The 14827-nt window shown below is 40.0% G+C and overlaps 1 protein-coding gene across 12 annotated transcripts in view; it reads right to left on the bottom strand.

The window, feature by feature from the left end:
• Positions 1-13294, bottom strand: part of CALD1 (caldesmon 1) — a 182559-nt gene extending 169265 nt beyond the window's left edge. For 6 of the 12 annotated variants that reach the window (XM_082398077.1, XM_082398082.1, XM_082398084.1 and 3 more), the window contains exon 1: positions 8411-8568. The gene's annotated coding sequence lies outside the window, so the exon portion shown is untranslated. Of the gene's footprint in view, positions 1-8410; positions 8569-13170 lie in introns of those variants that run through there. The other 6 variants (XM_082398067.1, XM_082398069.1, XM_082398072.1 and 3 more) reach the window with 4 other exon arrangements.
• Between the last annotated feature and the right edge of the window lie 1533 nt (positions 13295-14827).

Raw genomic sequence — 14827 nt, 5'->3', positions numbered from 1 at the left:
TTATTTAACCGAAAGTCTATATAATTTAATTTTTAATAATGACAGTGTGTAACAACTAGTTCTCAAAATCTTAAAAATTTAACAGTTGGCTTTTGGGAGCTAGTGTGAGCTGGCTCCACACACCACTGTTTGGGGAGCATGGCGAAGGGAGACAGTTCAGGGGAAAAGGAGACTGAGTCACTGTCGTGTCACTATGCAGATGTGGGTCCTAATCTAATTCCTTTTTAGCTGCTCTTTTCCAGCAAGCTCTGCTTTCCTGTACACAGTGGAAGCGCTGCTCTGTAAACCAAATACCATCGGTATAAATATAGCAACAATTCTGGCATTCTTATTGGACCAGTTTGCTCATGCAGAGATAGTTTTAGCCCTACAATCCTTAGTGAGCATAATTTATGTACTCAGTGCTCTAAATATGGTAGATTCTTCTGCGCAATACAGAGGATGTAACTCCTGACTGTTGAGTAAAGGAAGACCCTAGAGATGGATTTTCTGTCCTGCAAAAGCAAATTATTCCCCTTTTCCATGAACCTGAGGTCTCTTGTCTCTTAGGGCTCACAGGCTTCTGAAAGGGCCACCCAGGGAAGCACCTAAGGCCCCAGGCTCAGAGGAGATGGACAGTGGGAGTGGAGGAAGCTTCTCCGCTATTCCCACTCAGGATTTGTACATTCTTTACCACAAAGTAGAGAAGACAGAAAAACATTTTCTGTTTTTCTTGGTAAGTTAAATATCTAAAGTAACCAATCTTCAAAACATCCTAAGGACAGGAATACTTAAAGAGACAATTTTTCCTCAATTTACCCCTCCCCCGAAGCCTAAATTTCACTTAGTAATGGTGGCTGGAACAGGAAGTGGAAATACCATGAGAAATTTTATTCTTGCCACATTTTCAATGCTTTACAAAAGCAAACACTGGAAATCTCATCAGAAAGCTTGACCTTGCAGGGTTGATAACTTTGCAGCCAAACCAAGAGTACTGGAAGCTGGAGGAATTTTCAGATAAATATTCTAGTGCTTCTGGAGGGACTCTTCATCAAAACTGATTATTTGGAATAGACAGCTGTAACTTTTAGAAAGAAATTATTTGAAACTAAACAACTAGGCTTCTCAGGAATAAGTGACTCCATGAATCTACTATAAGTTATTTTAAGCATAGATGTGCAGAACTGTTTCTCAGTCAGGGTGTTTTAGCAGAATCATCAGGGAGTTTTCACAAACTGGACCCCAGTGGATGGGTCTCAGGGATGTATGTTTTCAGAAAACCCTACAGTTGACTCCAATTAAGACACTGGTTAAGATCTCCTGGATTATAGGCAAATCAGGCTGCACTCACTGTACAATCCAAATCCGTAAACTGTTAAAATGGCACATTCGTGCTATCAGGAGAAACAATCCGGTGTACTGAAAGGTTAACAGTGTGGGACTCAGGAGATGTGTGTTCTGGAAACACCTTTGCCACTAATTAACTGGGCGACCTTGGTCAAGTCACTTGGTTTGTTCTTTCATTCAACAGATATTTACTGGGCTTCTGTGATGTGCTAGACACTAGGTATATATTAATGAAAAAAATAAATGTTTCCTGCCCTTACGAATCTTACTGACATGAATCAAAGAAACCTACAAATACGTGTATAATCTTACTCGGTGTGGCTAAGCTTTAGTTTCTCATCTGGAAAATGAAAAATAGATTACTGGTTCATTTTCTTTTTAAGAATTTCTTCTCAAGATCCCAAATTTCTTGCCCCAAACTTCCCACACACAATATAATTACATGTTTTAGGTCCACTGATTGAGAAAACACAATACCAAAAGCTACTATAAATTCAATAACTATTTAAAATAAATTAACATTTGTGTCATCATAACGCGTCTATATAATTAGAAAAATAGTAGCACACATTGTTTACTCACTTTGTCAAAATCATTTGCTGCATATATGGACTTGTTTACCTATTGCAATAATTTAGTGGCCTCCCAGGGATCCAAGGTGCAGAGGTTAGGAACCTACAGACCATATCAATCACATGAAATACATGGTACTTGAGTAGCAATGGCCCTTTTCTTCCACAACAGATGTCACTATCAATGACAGCGTTTTTTGCCCACAGAGAGTTTAAACTCAGCCTCAGAATCCTTCTCAACACAGTATTCCAGATGGTCACTACCAATTGTTTAAAGCTGGCAAACAGAGGAAAAATTATTGGCACTCCCTGGGCTAAATGACTCCTAAGGCCCTGCACAGCTTTAAAAAATCTATGAATCTTATGTATTCAGTTCTGCTATCTTGAGAAACACAAATGCCTTCTCCCCTCTCTACGTAAAAGTTCTTCAAATGTTTGAAAGACATCCATGTGGCCGCTACATTTTCTTTCCTTTGGTATAAACAGCTCCAGATCCCTTATCTGTTCCTCATATTCTGTTCTCTCGACCACCTCTGGCCTTTGACACTCACCCCTGTTTGCATATTTGTCAATACTTCCCTGAAGAACAGCCCAGAACTTCTCTCACTCCCCTTGACAGACACTGAGACATGTGTTCAGTGACTGAAAGATTACATTGCAAACATTGCCGAGAACTGAAATGTCCTTGATTGAGAGTATACTAGCTTTTATGCATTAAACTTATTAAGTACTGTGATTTACATTGAGATGTAGTTCTTTTCATTTATTAACATTATTAAGTCATTACATATTTAATTTTAAAGATTGCCTTACTTTGTGGGAAGCCATATCACACCTATGACTCATATGAAAATACTCAAGTGTTTTTCTTTAGAATCTTTCTAAAATGGATAATTCTTATCTTTTCAATTATCGGTGGTACAAGCTTCCAGGCCAACTCCTTCAAGATCGGCTCATCAGGCCACGCCAAAGTGATCATCAGGAACTGTATGACCCTGACAGTGGGTGTCTGCCTCTCTAGGAATTCAGTCACATAAAAATTCAAATGATATGCATTGATAGCTGTTGGATATTTCAGCTAATTTGCTTTCCATGCCTAACTTTCTCTTCTAACTAAAATTGCCCACTGGGCTTTTTGTCCCCCAGGGGTGACTACTGCAGCCAGACACACTGGTAATTCATCCATAGGCATGCCAGTAACCCTTGATGTTCCCTCCGCTAAGGGATTTGCCAAAGACAATAGTTATTAGCTGAACCAATCAGATTTCCTCTCTCAGAATTTAACCAGGAAGCACAGAAGGAATTTTCCAGTCTGCAGAATAACAAAAAGCAGCAGCCACATGTGCTGCAGCTGAGTTACATTAATGGCAGCACATAGACCTCTGCTGAGACTTTTTGACCCACCTTGATTCCAGCCCCATTCTCTTTGGACTCTGGCCCTATCTTGGCTTCTATCCTTGGATTTCCTTGTGATTCCATCCCTTTATCATTCCACATGTATCTTATAGTTCTGCGCCTTTACTCAAGCTACTGAAGCGTATTAATATAAGGGTCTATTTGTTCCGAACACAGTGTCAAGAGCTCTCACATATGTCACCGTACCTGTCTGTACACTGCCTTGCTAAGCAAGCTCTTGGTTTTTAACCTCCTGACTTCTGATTTTTGCTGTTTCTCTTTTTCTTACCCGGCTATAATTCACGTTAGCCCATGGGTGTATTTTATGTCCATTCTGGCTTAGACCCTCCTGACACCAGTGGAACTAAAGTCCTCGATATTTCTGGCCCTTGGGTCCCTGGTTGGGGGTTCCGGGCTTGCTCTGGTCCTGCCCCTCTTTAGCACTCAGGTGAAATCTGCCTAGTTCCCCAGCTTGAGACAAGGGAGAGGGAATGTTACATGTGGGTGTAAAAGGAACTAATTACACGTTCCTACTTAATATGTCTTTCTCCAAGTGAGATGACTTCCTTACAGTCAAGTGCTTTCATCCACGTATTCACAAAACAATGCTAGAAGCCTCAGGAAATGATTAAAAAGTAATTTATCATCAAGTTAGCCATCGTTGGTACATATATATTTTTTAAAAGGAAAGCCGTATACTAAAATGAGTGCTTAATAAGAACACCCTATTCACCTAAAATATTCCCCCAAATATTCATTTTCCTTCAGCCATTCCCTCACTGCTGTTTAGCAATCCTTTTATTAAGCTCTCAGCATACACTTAACAGCAGCCGTTCCTGAATTCCCCAGTCCCTAAGCACCCCACAGAAAGCTGCTTCTCTAGAGATGATCTCCTTTTCTTTGAAATGGAGGCCATATGAGGTAACCTCCTTCTGTATATGTGTGTATTTACACCTTCCTGTCTTCCTTCCAAAGAATCTGGGAAACAAGAAAGGACACCTCCTCTCGTGTTCTGGTCCCATCCACCCGTGTCTCCACTGGGGATCAAGACTTTACCTCACTCCCCACCCCCGACCTCCCCCGCCTCAAGGGTTTCTCACAGGTCGGTCAGAAAGGCGGGTTCGCAAAGGACCTTGAGGGGTTAGAGTTTTTATCAGGTTCTCAAAGACGTCCATGGGAAAAACAACAACAACACAGGGAAGAACAGCTGACCGGGCCGCCCCGTCATCCCTGCCTCACAGCCCCCGGTCACCCTCTCCTTCTCCCCTCCGCTCACAACACTCACCCACCTCCAGCCAGCTGTGAGTTGGGGGTGAGAAGCAGAGTGGCTCTTTACCACAGAAATGGCTCTACCATCTCCTCTGTCCGCGCTAACCTTTCTCCCTTGGCCTAAAAATGTGACGAGGCGTCCCCTTGCCTCGAACGTATCTGGGCTTGACCCTTCTGCTTTCGTCTGGACCTCATCCTAGAGCCAAGCCACTGCAAGTTGCCAGTGTGGATCAGGAAAACCCCCTGTTTGGACTGCGGGTGGAAGAATTAGAGAATCCGGTAGAGGCAGAGGCCTGGGGGAGGGAAGTTAAGGATGCCACCCACGGTCAGTTACAGGGGACCCAGTTGGGGGTACTAAAGACTGAGGCAAACAGAGACGAGAGGGCAGATCCAGGGAGCAGTCTGGTCTCAATACCAACAGGAACCACAGCCAGGTGCTCCTGATTACCTCAGCCTCCTTACAAGGCCCAGGCTTGACATGCTGGGATTAGTTCCATGCTTTTGGCTGGAGGCAGAGAAGCTGCCTCATTTACTAAGGCCTTTCTGTTGTCAGCACCTTGTCATTGGTCTTCCATTCAACTAGATCTTCAGGTTCCTGGATACGGCCTTACACCACTGACGACCCGTCTTATTCTCCTCCTGATTCCTGTGTCCTCCTGGTCTCGGATTACCAAAGCCAACATTTAGACAACATTGGGGTGGACCAGTATTCCCTAAACTCTGGGTTCAGGGTTTTAGAAAGAAGTAGGATCTAGAAGGTGTCACTCAAGGGTCCTCAAATATGAGGAAGGAAGGAGCAGATAATTAGGGAAAATAGATAAGAAGTGGAGATACCAGCCAAGATTAGCATAACGTCCAGAGGACTCAAACTGCAGGCAGTGGAGTATATAGCCTACAGAGAAGAGGGGGCGGACAGCTTCATCTCATTTACACATCTTAACCGCCGCGGGAGGTGCGAGAGACATTAGAACGCCCATTCTACAGATGAGGTCAAAGAGTTGATGACTCCCTTCAAAGGTTTGGGCTTTTTAAATAGGGGAAACAGTACTGGGACTGACCTCTCTTGAGTGAAGCCAGAGCTACAAGTTATCTCTTTAAATTAACCAACTACTCAGAACCTATAAGCCTCTCTCCAATAATAAACTTGGATTAACTTGATGGATGAAGGACTTTCAGTAAGGAGCAAATGGTTCTATTTTGGGGCTTTGAGAGAATTTACCCAGAAAACTCTTTTTTAAAGTTCGAAAATTCTTTGGCAGCATCTTTCTAACCTCCTCCTTAGTCCTACCATGCTATTTGCATACCACTTCGTCAGCATTTTCCCCTGTCTCCCACCAGGGCCTCACCCTACCACGTTTCTGAGACATGTGATAGACTGCAGGCAGATGGGGAACCAGCTAATCCCTCCTCATGCCCATGTCTAAGTCACTTTTTTGTCTTGCTCAAGAATGACTAACTAGTAACCATCCTACCATGAAAATGACAAATGGAGACAACTACATGTGTTTCTAAGAAAAGGCCTACTAAGGTACATTTTACTTATCAGAACAGAAAATATGTAGGCTGGACTCTGCAACTTTCCACGGCTGAACACAGGACCACCCTATACCATCTGCCCCAGAGCAGGAGATCCTCAGGCCAATCATAGGAGCCAATTAGAATTGCTAATAGCCTCACTGTCAGGGCATACTTATATGTATCTCATTTCAATCCTTTAAACTTCAGTTTGAACCTTCTCTTAACTTTAATGTAAGAATTGTGTATTTATTTAAAGCAATCTTTTGATCCTAATTATTTAAATTGTGCATTCTACTGGTTTTGAACAATGGAAACAACCCAGCCTGTTACCTATGGATCAATTCATAGTACATTCCTTGTGTGTGCTAAGATCAACTTTTTATTAGTGACTTTTTATTGCAGACTTTTGCCATTGTATTTCTCTTTATTGAATGATTTTAATAAAATGAAAATTTTTGCACCATGGTTTCATTGTGCTCCGTTTACCTCCCTATTTGGGGAGATGTGTTCTAGCTAATATTCAACAAGAGGAAAGTAGCACAAAGAGTGGCCTAAAGTCCTACATAAAGTAAAATATCCAAATCCCCTCGTTCCATCACTATGTAGAGTAGAACACTTAAAGCATTATTTCGAAAAAATGTGTTTTTCTGGTTGTTGGGGGTGAGAGAGCACACGAGGAGGACGGGACAGAGAGCGGTGGTAGCAAAGTTTGAACTCTCAGGGATTCGGAGATGTTGGTTTCAAAATGGAATTTATCCTCAAATCCCAAGATTATAGATTTCCTTCCAAATTGCATTCCCTACACGGCTTAGAGAACAGTTGAAAAAGAAATTGCTCTCCATATTTTGATTGACATTAAAAACACTGTGAAAATAGTTTGGAACTTGATCTCTTCGAGGGAAGGACAATAATCAAACTATAGCTTTCGCCTGCAGCCTTTCTTTCACACTTACTCAGAACTGTTCCAGGAAAAGAAATTCACAGGGAATTCTGTACTCATATATCACTTCTAGAAGGAGAGGGAGGCATTCTCAAGAAAATTATCCCCAAACTTTTAAATACAAAGAGAGAAGATTACTTAATGAATCGCAGCACAAAACCACCTCTATCCATGGAATAAAATCAAACTGAGTCAGTCATTTGGAGCTGGAAACCTTTAACATCCAGGTTTATTTTTAAAAAAAGATCAGATTTGCCCTTCTTGCTACATACCACCTAGTCTTCACTTAAGTTCTAGACATCCATGTCTGGTTTTGCCAAACACATTAGAAGGATTTTACTATTTCAGTTTACAAGTCCATCTGCATAGCTCTATTAACCGAAGGGATCCATGAATACCAAGTACTTTGTTCTCACCCATTTTTTTGACCATGTATTGCTACAGCACTAAAATTCCCCCACCCTTTACAATCAGCTCTCTCTAAAAGGAATTCCAGGCTACTACCAACTAGCTGCCTTGTACTACTGTTTAAGATGCCCCAATATGTCGGACTATCTTGAAATGAAAGGCTGTTTCCTCCCTTTTCAGAACACACTTGCAACCTACACCTTTTTCAAATTCTCTAGTGACGCTCAGGCATGCTTTCAAACAGAAAATAAGATTTCTTAAGAAATAGTTTGGTCGGATGTTAAATGCGATTTCTAAAAACACACCCTCTAGCACATGCATTCTCTCATTATTAGGTTTTATAGGAAACAGATCATGGGAGGCATCTTCTGTCTCAGCAAATATCAGATCAGTTACATTAACCCAGCCGGTGCTAAATGCCAGTGTTCTTCCCCCCTCTGACCTTATTTCCTTGCAGCTCTAGAAGTCTAGTCTTAAACACTGGTAGCAGAATAAAACGTAAATGACTTTGGTTAAAAATTATCACTTTTTGGCTTCTCATCAACCTAAAAAGTTATTGTTCTTTTTAAAGCAAAACCTCTTTAAATCCCTGATAATAAAAGATGTAGGAGAGACTGCTGGTGTGAGCAGACAGGCACAGAACGGCTACTGACACTGACCTATGGCTATCAGGTATAACCCCCATGACACTCCTGAACAAAAGGCTATCTTATCAAAGTTGCCAGTGGTCCCTGAATGTAAGTCTCTATATAATCTCTCCTCTCGTCCCAACTCTAAGAACAAAACTTGAGATCTCATCCTGTTTGTCTTCCGGGAACATCTGCAGGGCAGCAAAGCCCGGTCTGGCTCTGAGAATTTGCATGGTTTATTGGCATTTACAATCTTGCATCTCCAGCTACATTGGCCAGGAATGTTGACTGAAACCCGGAGAAAGTCCCCATACTCTCTGGAGGAGATTATAAGAAAGCTCTCTGTGCCTTACCTCTCAGGCTGAAACTTCTTCCCAGGGACTAAGTCGGAAAGGAAGGACTGATTTCTTTAAGCAGGAGCACAGCAAGAGGGCAGGCAGGCAGGCAGCCTAATACACACTGCTCTATTCAATAAAACTCCAGACCGCCCTTCCTTAGCCCCTCCCAGAAGTCCATGCTAAGTGAACACATATCCCCTATGTTTACAGTCGGCATCGGTGGTATGCATTGTCCTGTAGTTTTTCTAATAGGCAGCCAATGACGACACCCCAGCCGAGGTGGATGCAGCCTGCCTGTGGAGATGCCTGTCATTCCCTAGGCATGCTCAGGAAATCACTCATCAGAAAAACCAAGACCTAAAAAGCTCTGAAGCTGCGTGCAGGCTGCCAAAACCAGCCTGCTACATGCCCTTTTTTGGTTATCCTTAGCAGGGCCTCTGGAAGTGAATCCATTGTCAGGAACAATCATAAGAAATGTTAATCTTGGAGAAAGAGGCTGTCTTGTAGAACACAAATGGAACTTTAAAAAAGAAAGCACGGTCCATGAAACTTAAACTTAACAGTCCGTAAGTTTACTGGGGTGGAGGTAGGGAAGGCTTTTTAATTGAGGGATCCTTGATAGCGTATTTCTTTTAAAAGTAGTTGTACATACAAAATGAAGTTAAATTGTGTATGTAATTTTAAAGCCTGAAATGGCTAGGACTCAGGTCTGATGTACAGGCTAGATTTCAACGTGAAAGAGGCACAGCCTCCTAAAATACGTCTACGTGTGTTATAAAAACAACTAATAAAAAAAAACTTAGGTCTTTTTTAGTAGGTAATGTTTGCCAGAACAAGTGTGCCAGAAACTCAGCCAGGCAGGGTCCTATGGGCTTGGCTATCCTCATTGGTTTTCCACAGCACCTTTCTCTCTCCCTCCCCCTCCTCTTTGTTTATTCAGATTTGGCAACAGAGAGATATTGCTAGAAACTGAGCACAACAGAGAGGGTATGAAGGAACCCAGCACCTGCTTTGGAGCTGGTGTAGACGGATGCATATGCCCACAGAGATGACACTGATGTTATAGTGACTTCTTGAAAGGACTCCACCCAACTCTTCCTTGCGTAGGATGTGTGCTATGAGAGGGTCAGAATTAGGAGATGCTGAATTAAAATGAAATTAACTAGCCCATGTGTATATATACTCTGTGGTCTTATACTTCTCAATATAGAATTCACTCAATTAGTCGATCAGTGCTTAATTCAACAGCAAGAGACTATGAGCACTTCCTATTTGTCAGGCCTGGGTCTAGGTGCTCTAGGTGCTCTGCCTCATTCATTACTGCTCTGTGTTTGGAGACTGTTTCATCACTGACCAAGAGGAGTTCAAATATTTTCCCTGGCTAATTACAAGTCCAGAAGCATGGTCTTCAAAAATCTTAGGTTTTGCCGTATAAGCCTTTCCCTATTTATGAAGATCCAAATTAGAAATGATCTCTACTTAGGAAAAAAGTCCCTGCCCTTTGTGCCTCACTCAGAAGGCTTGGGAAGTGATTGATCCCTATGGTGGCTTCCTTCCTCAGGCCTGAAGCACTAACAAGTTACCCAGAGACATCTATATCAACCTACACTCATCTTTTTTGGGGGAAGGCTACTCTGTCCCCTCTTCCCAACTGCTACTGCAGCACAGACTAAAAAAAGCTACAGCAAAGGCTGCCAGGCAGAGGGAGAGGTGAGCTTCAGGCATCCCAAGTTAAAACTCAGAATGCACTTTCCCAGGGAAGCAGAATAAATAATGGCTTGTGGGAGTAGGACAGCCAATGCTACATTTCAAGTACGCTGTGGTTCAACCAGGCATGTGTGGAACACCACTGTTTATAAAATTGTTCCTATGGGAAAATGTTTTCTGATCCCAAATAAATGATTTGGAAATAAACTTCGGGAACACAACCCATTTGGGCTGCTGGGGACAGGTTGTAAAGATAGAATAACACTTCGTAGTCTGGTAAACTGCTGAGCTTGAAGACACTGTAGGGCAGACATCAGTGAGTTCTGAAAACAACTCAGCTGGTGAAATCTGTGTGAAGATATGACCTGTGTCCAGAGATGTTTGGCGCCTGTGATCTCTAGGCAGTATGGACCGTAACTCAATGCAATGAGGCCTGTTTTAATGTGCTGCTTTCCATGGCCACTGCTGATTATATCCTAAGCAGCATTCTCCCTGCTTGTTTGAGTAATACCCTTTGGTTGAGCAGCATCAGGGCATAATTTGCTACTGATGAATAAAATAAGTACCAGCTTTCCAGAGGAAAGAAAAGTTGTGCTATGAATGGGGAAAATATTATCAGCAGGAAACATGGAAAGGACATGCATTTTGCATGGTTTTTAGGAGATAAATGGCTAAATATTTTTGGATTATGTCTTTAGAAAAGAGACATATGTTTCCCTAGATAAATTCTGAATACAGGGTTTTGTGGATGAGCAATCATTTAGCCTATTTTGTGTATTTGAAAATAGCCTTATTGTACAGGAACTCTATAGTTGGAAGAATAATTTAACAAATTTCATGTAATATACACCATGATACAGAAAAATTCTTTTTTCATTGTCCTTTTACTTTTTAAAAAATAGGCAGGAATAAAAAAGAAATGAAAGGGAATAAAAAGAGAGAAAAGAGATATATGTTGCCAATCTCTGCCATGGGAAACTTTACTTGAATAGTATTCACTTTTTCCAGAAGTCATTTGTAAATGACACTAAAAATACAGGATTTATATAGGAAATTTCTGTGGAATTTATTTCCCACTTGGATCATCCCAGATAAAGAACAGCTTGCCTAGCATAGGATATATCTACCTGATCAAACCATAACAAATCTAAAAAGACATTTGGAAACATCTGGATGATTCACTGTATTTTTTCAGTTCCAACTGAGTATTTGCGATCATGTAGATCAGTAGTAAGCAGTTTTATTTTGCTAGTGTGTCAATTTGGGAAAAGTAAAAGCAGGCCATACTTTTTTCACTCAAAATTAAAATCACTTCATTGAGTTCCATGAAAAATATACATTCTTCCAGCTTAAAATATCTACTTTATTGAATTGAACAGATACTTCAAACATTTTAAAAGACAGTAGAAAAACGCACCCACCACCAACACACACACCTTCTGTTCCTCAAATGAAGTATGTCCAGAGACTCAAGTTTAAAAAACAATCAGATCAGACTGGTAGATTGTTGATACCAAAATTGGACAACAAAAACAGTAAAAAAAGAAAAGAAAAGAAAATTAGACTAAATGTACTTACGAACGTAGATGAAAAAATTAGCATATTGAATCTAACTGTGCAAAGAAAAAGAAGACAAGCCCAATGCTGTGATGGTCAAAATCTGAAAATCTATTGACATGTTATACACTACTAGCAGTTTAAAAGTTTTTAGAAAAATAGAAAAAAGAAAAGAGAAAGATCATCTCAATAGATAAAAAATAATATTTGGTAAAATTAGTAATCACTTATAGAAAAAAAAGCTCTTAATAAACTAGCAATAGAATCTTTATAAACATAATGAGAGACACTTAACCAGAAATATAGAGCAAACATCACGCTTAATGATGATATTTAAAAGTATTCCCGGTACAATCAATGAAAAGACAAGAAGGAATACTATCTCTTTTACAATTAAAAAATGGGCTGGAAGTCCTAACCAAGACAAAGAAATAGAAAAAAAGATATAGGAGCTACCGGAATTAGAAGAAAAACAAATGTCTTTATTTGCTATGACATGATTATCTATGTAGAAATTTCAAGAGAATCATCAAATATATTAGAACTAATAAAAGAGTTTCACAAGATTATTGGAATCAAGTTCCGTATGCAAAAATCCAGAGTTCCTGTAACCAGCCATCTTTCATTTTAAAATATACTGGGAAAATATGCTATTCATATTACTAACAAAAGTGTGCACTAGCTGGGAATAAATGTAACAAAACATGTGCAAGAATATTACAAAATTTTTATTTCCTGGATTTAAGGACATAAAAGGCCTGCCTAAATGGTGAAATATATCACTTTTATAAATGGCAAATCTAAAAACCATAAAGATGTAAACTCTCCTCAAATTAACCTATGCAGTTATTATTCCAACTAAAATCCCTAAATGATATATTTTGTAGAACTTGACAAAACAATCCTAAAAGTCATATGGAAAAGTAAAGGTCTAAAAAAAAGGACTAATATATTCATAGGGCAATTCTAATTAACACAAGACAAATAGACCAATAGAATAAAGTAGAAAGCCTAAAAACAGTCCCAAGCATTTATGGAAACTTTTAAAAATAATAGTGAAGGCATTACAGATCAGGCGGAAAATGGTGGACTATTCTATCCATGGTAAGGTTACAATTGATTATGTGAAAATAATAAAATTAGATTCAGAATTCCCACCCACACCCAAAGAAACTAGACTATGTGAAAAACAAAACTTGAAAATGATTAGGAAAAATTGTAGGAGAATATTTTTAAGATAGAGTATGGCAGGATTCTTAAATCATAAAAAACAAAATGTACAAATGAAAAGACTGAAAAATTTTGAGGATACGGTTAAACTCCTCAGATCAAATGCACAACCTTCATTTATTTCTGCCTCTTTCCCAAACCTCATCAAAATAATAATAAAGAAAGAAAAAGTCATAAATAAATCCCACAGGGCAAAGACTGCTGGAAAGGAATCAACATAGTCCGATGTCAGCCAAATTCTGAAATATGGAAAATGGATGGATGGTTGATAATTGACTTACCAGAGATGAGAAACTGAACTCTGGCCCTGTAGAGCGGAAGGCCGATGGACAAGAAAGAAGCCGATTCAAGCCTCAAAACCAGGAAAAACTCAGGATTTGGAAGCTCTGGGAAACTCTGAGGGTGAGGGATGGAGCAGAAAAGAGGTTTGGTTGAAAATCTGAGTAAGGAACAGTTAGAAGCCCAGATACTCCTCTCCCCACCCCACCCCCCAACACAGATGCACACCCCTCCTTCAACCAGACAGAAACTGGAAGTTTATTTTCTGAAGAGAAAGGCTGGCCTCAGAATGTCAGGCAAAGCAGTGGACAGAAAAGATGCCATGTGCTGAAAACAGACTTTGAAATGAACGTCTGCTCAAGGAACACTGAGCCCCGACCCCTCACTCTGCGGGGCTCCAGGACTCTCACAGTCAGGTTTGTACTCCACAGAAAGGAAACTGGGGGATTCCATTCCAGGGAAACTGGCATGCTCACGGAAAAAAATCTAAAGGCACAACATCTGAGGAACTCCGGAAATGTCTGTCTTAACACCCAAGGCCCTTTTGTGAACTGTGCACAGGAACTTTCAACTGGCTGTTTAGCATCTCGCTCTTAAATACGAACATCAAGTTAAGGAAAGGCTCTGAAAGAGAGATTAGGACAACAGAAAAAGGAAACTCAGAGGAAAAAGAGGCAGGGTGAGAAAGGGAAAAAAACTTCAAGAAAACTATAATTACCATTTAACTTCAAGAAAACTATAATTACCATTCTCAGAGAGATAAGAGAAGATGCTGTAGCCACGAAACAAGAGAAATGTGCTGTAAAAAGGTATTTGCAGGGAACAGGAAAGAACTGTTGTAAGTGAAAAATACTATGAGAGAAATTTTTAAAAATTCAATTCAAGAAATGGAGGATAAAGTTTAGAATAATCTTGCAGAAAAGCAGAAGAAAAAGACAAGATGGAAAAAAGGAGAGAAAAGATAAGAACGTTAGAGAATCAATCAAATATCCAACATCTGAGTGTTGCAGAAAATTGTAGGAATGACATTACGAAAGAAATAACACGTTAAAATTTCCTCAAACTGAAGGACAAAAGTTTCCAGATTCAGAGGGCCCACTGGGCATCCAGTACAATGAATGAAAACACATTTCATTCTGAAGTTATTAAGTTCTTGAGATTATATGCTTCAAAGGGGGAAAAAAGTTGGGGTTGAAACTAGAAACCAAGAAGCTTCGAGGAGAAGGATCAGAAAATAGAGGATGCAAACCCATGACACAGGGGAAAGTGGTCCCATGATGATGGTGTAAGAAAATTCCAGGACAATAGCTGCTCAAGAAAACAATCAGTAGAGGTTGGAGCAGAGGACTCCAGGAAGGATATTTTAAGAAAAAGACAAGTAGATAGATTACCTGATATATTCTTGGGGAAAGCATTTATGATCGGTACATAGGAAATAAGTAAATATAAGATTGAGGTCATTATAATTTCAGGAAAAATAAAATATTTGTATGAGAAAGGAAAAGTGGTTATTGTACACTATATAGTTCAACTGTGAGAAAAAATTTACACAGTCATAATTATGTAAACACTGCATATTGGTTTCACCAAAACAATGATGATGTAATTAGTTTCAGAGGAGAATGAGCAAGAACATGTTAGTAGGATGGATGATGGTAG

Source organism: Balaenoptera borealis (genome assembly GCF_965194805.1).
Source record: "Balaenoptera borealis genome assembly, chromosome: 7".
NCBI classification, from domain to species: Eukaryota; Metazoa; Chordata; class Mammalia; order Artiodactyla; family Balaenopteridae; genus Balaenoptera; species Balaenoptera borealis.
The sequence above is the reverse complement of the archived record's forward strand: the minus strand, read 5'-3'. Positions and strand labels throughout refer to the sequence as shown.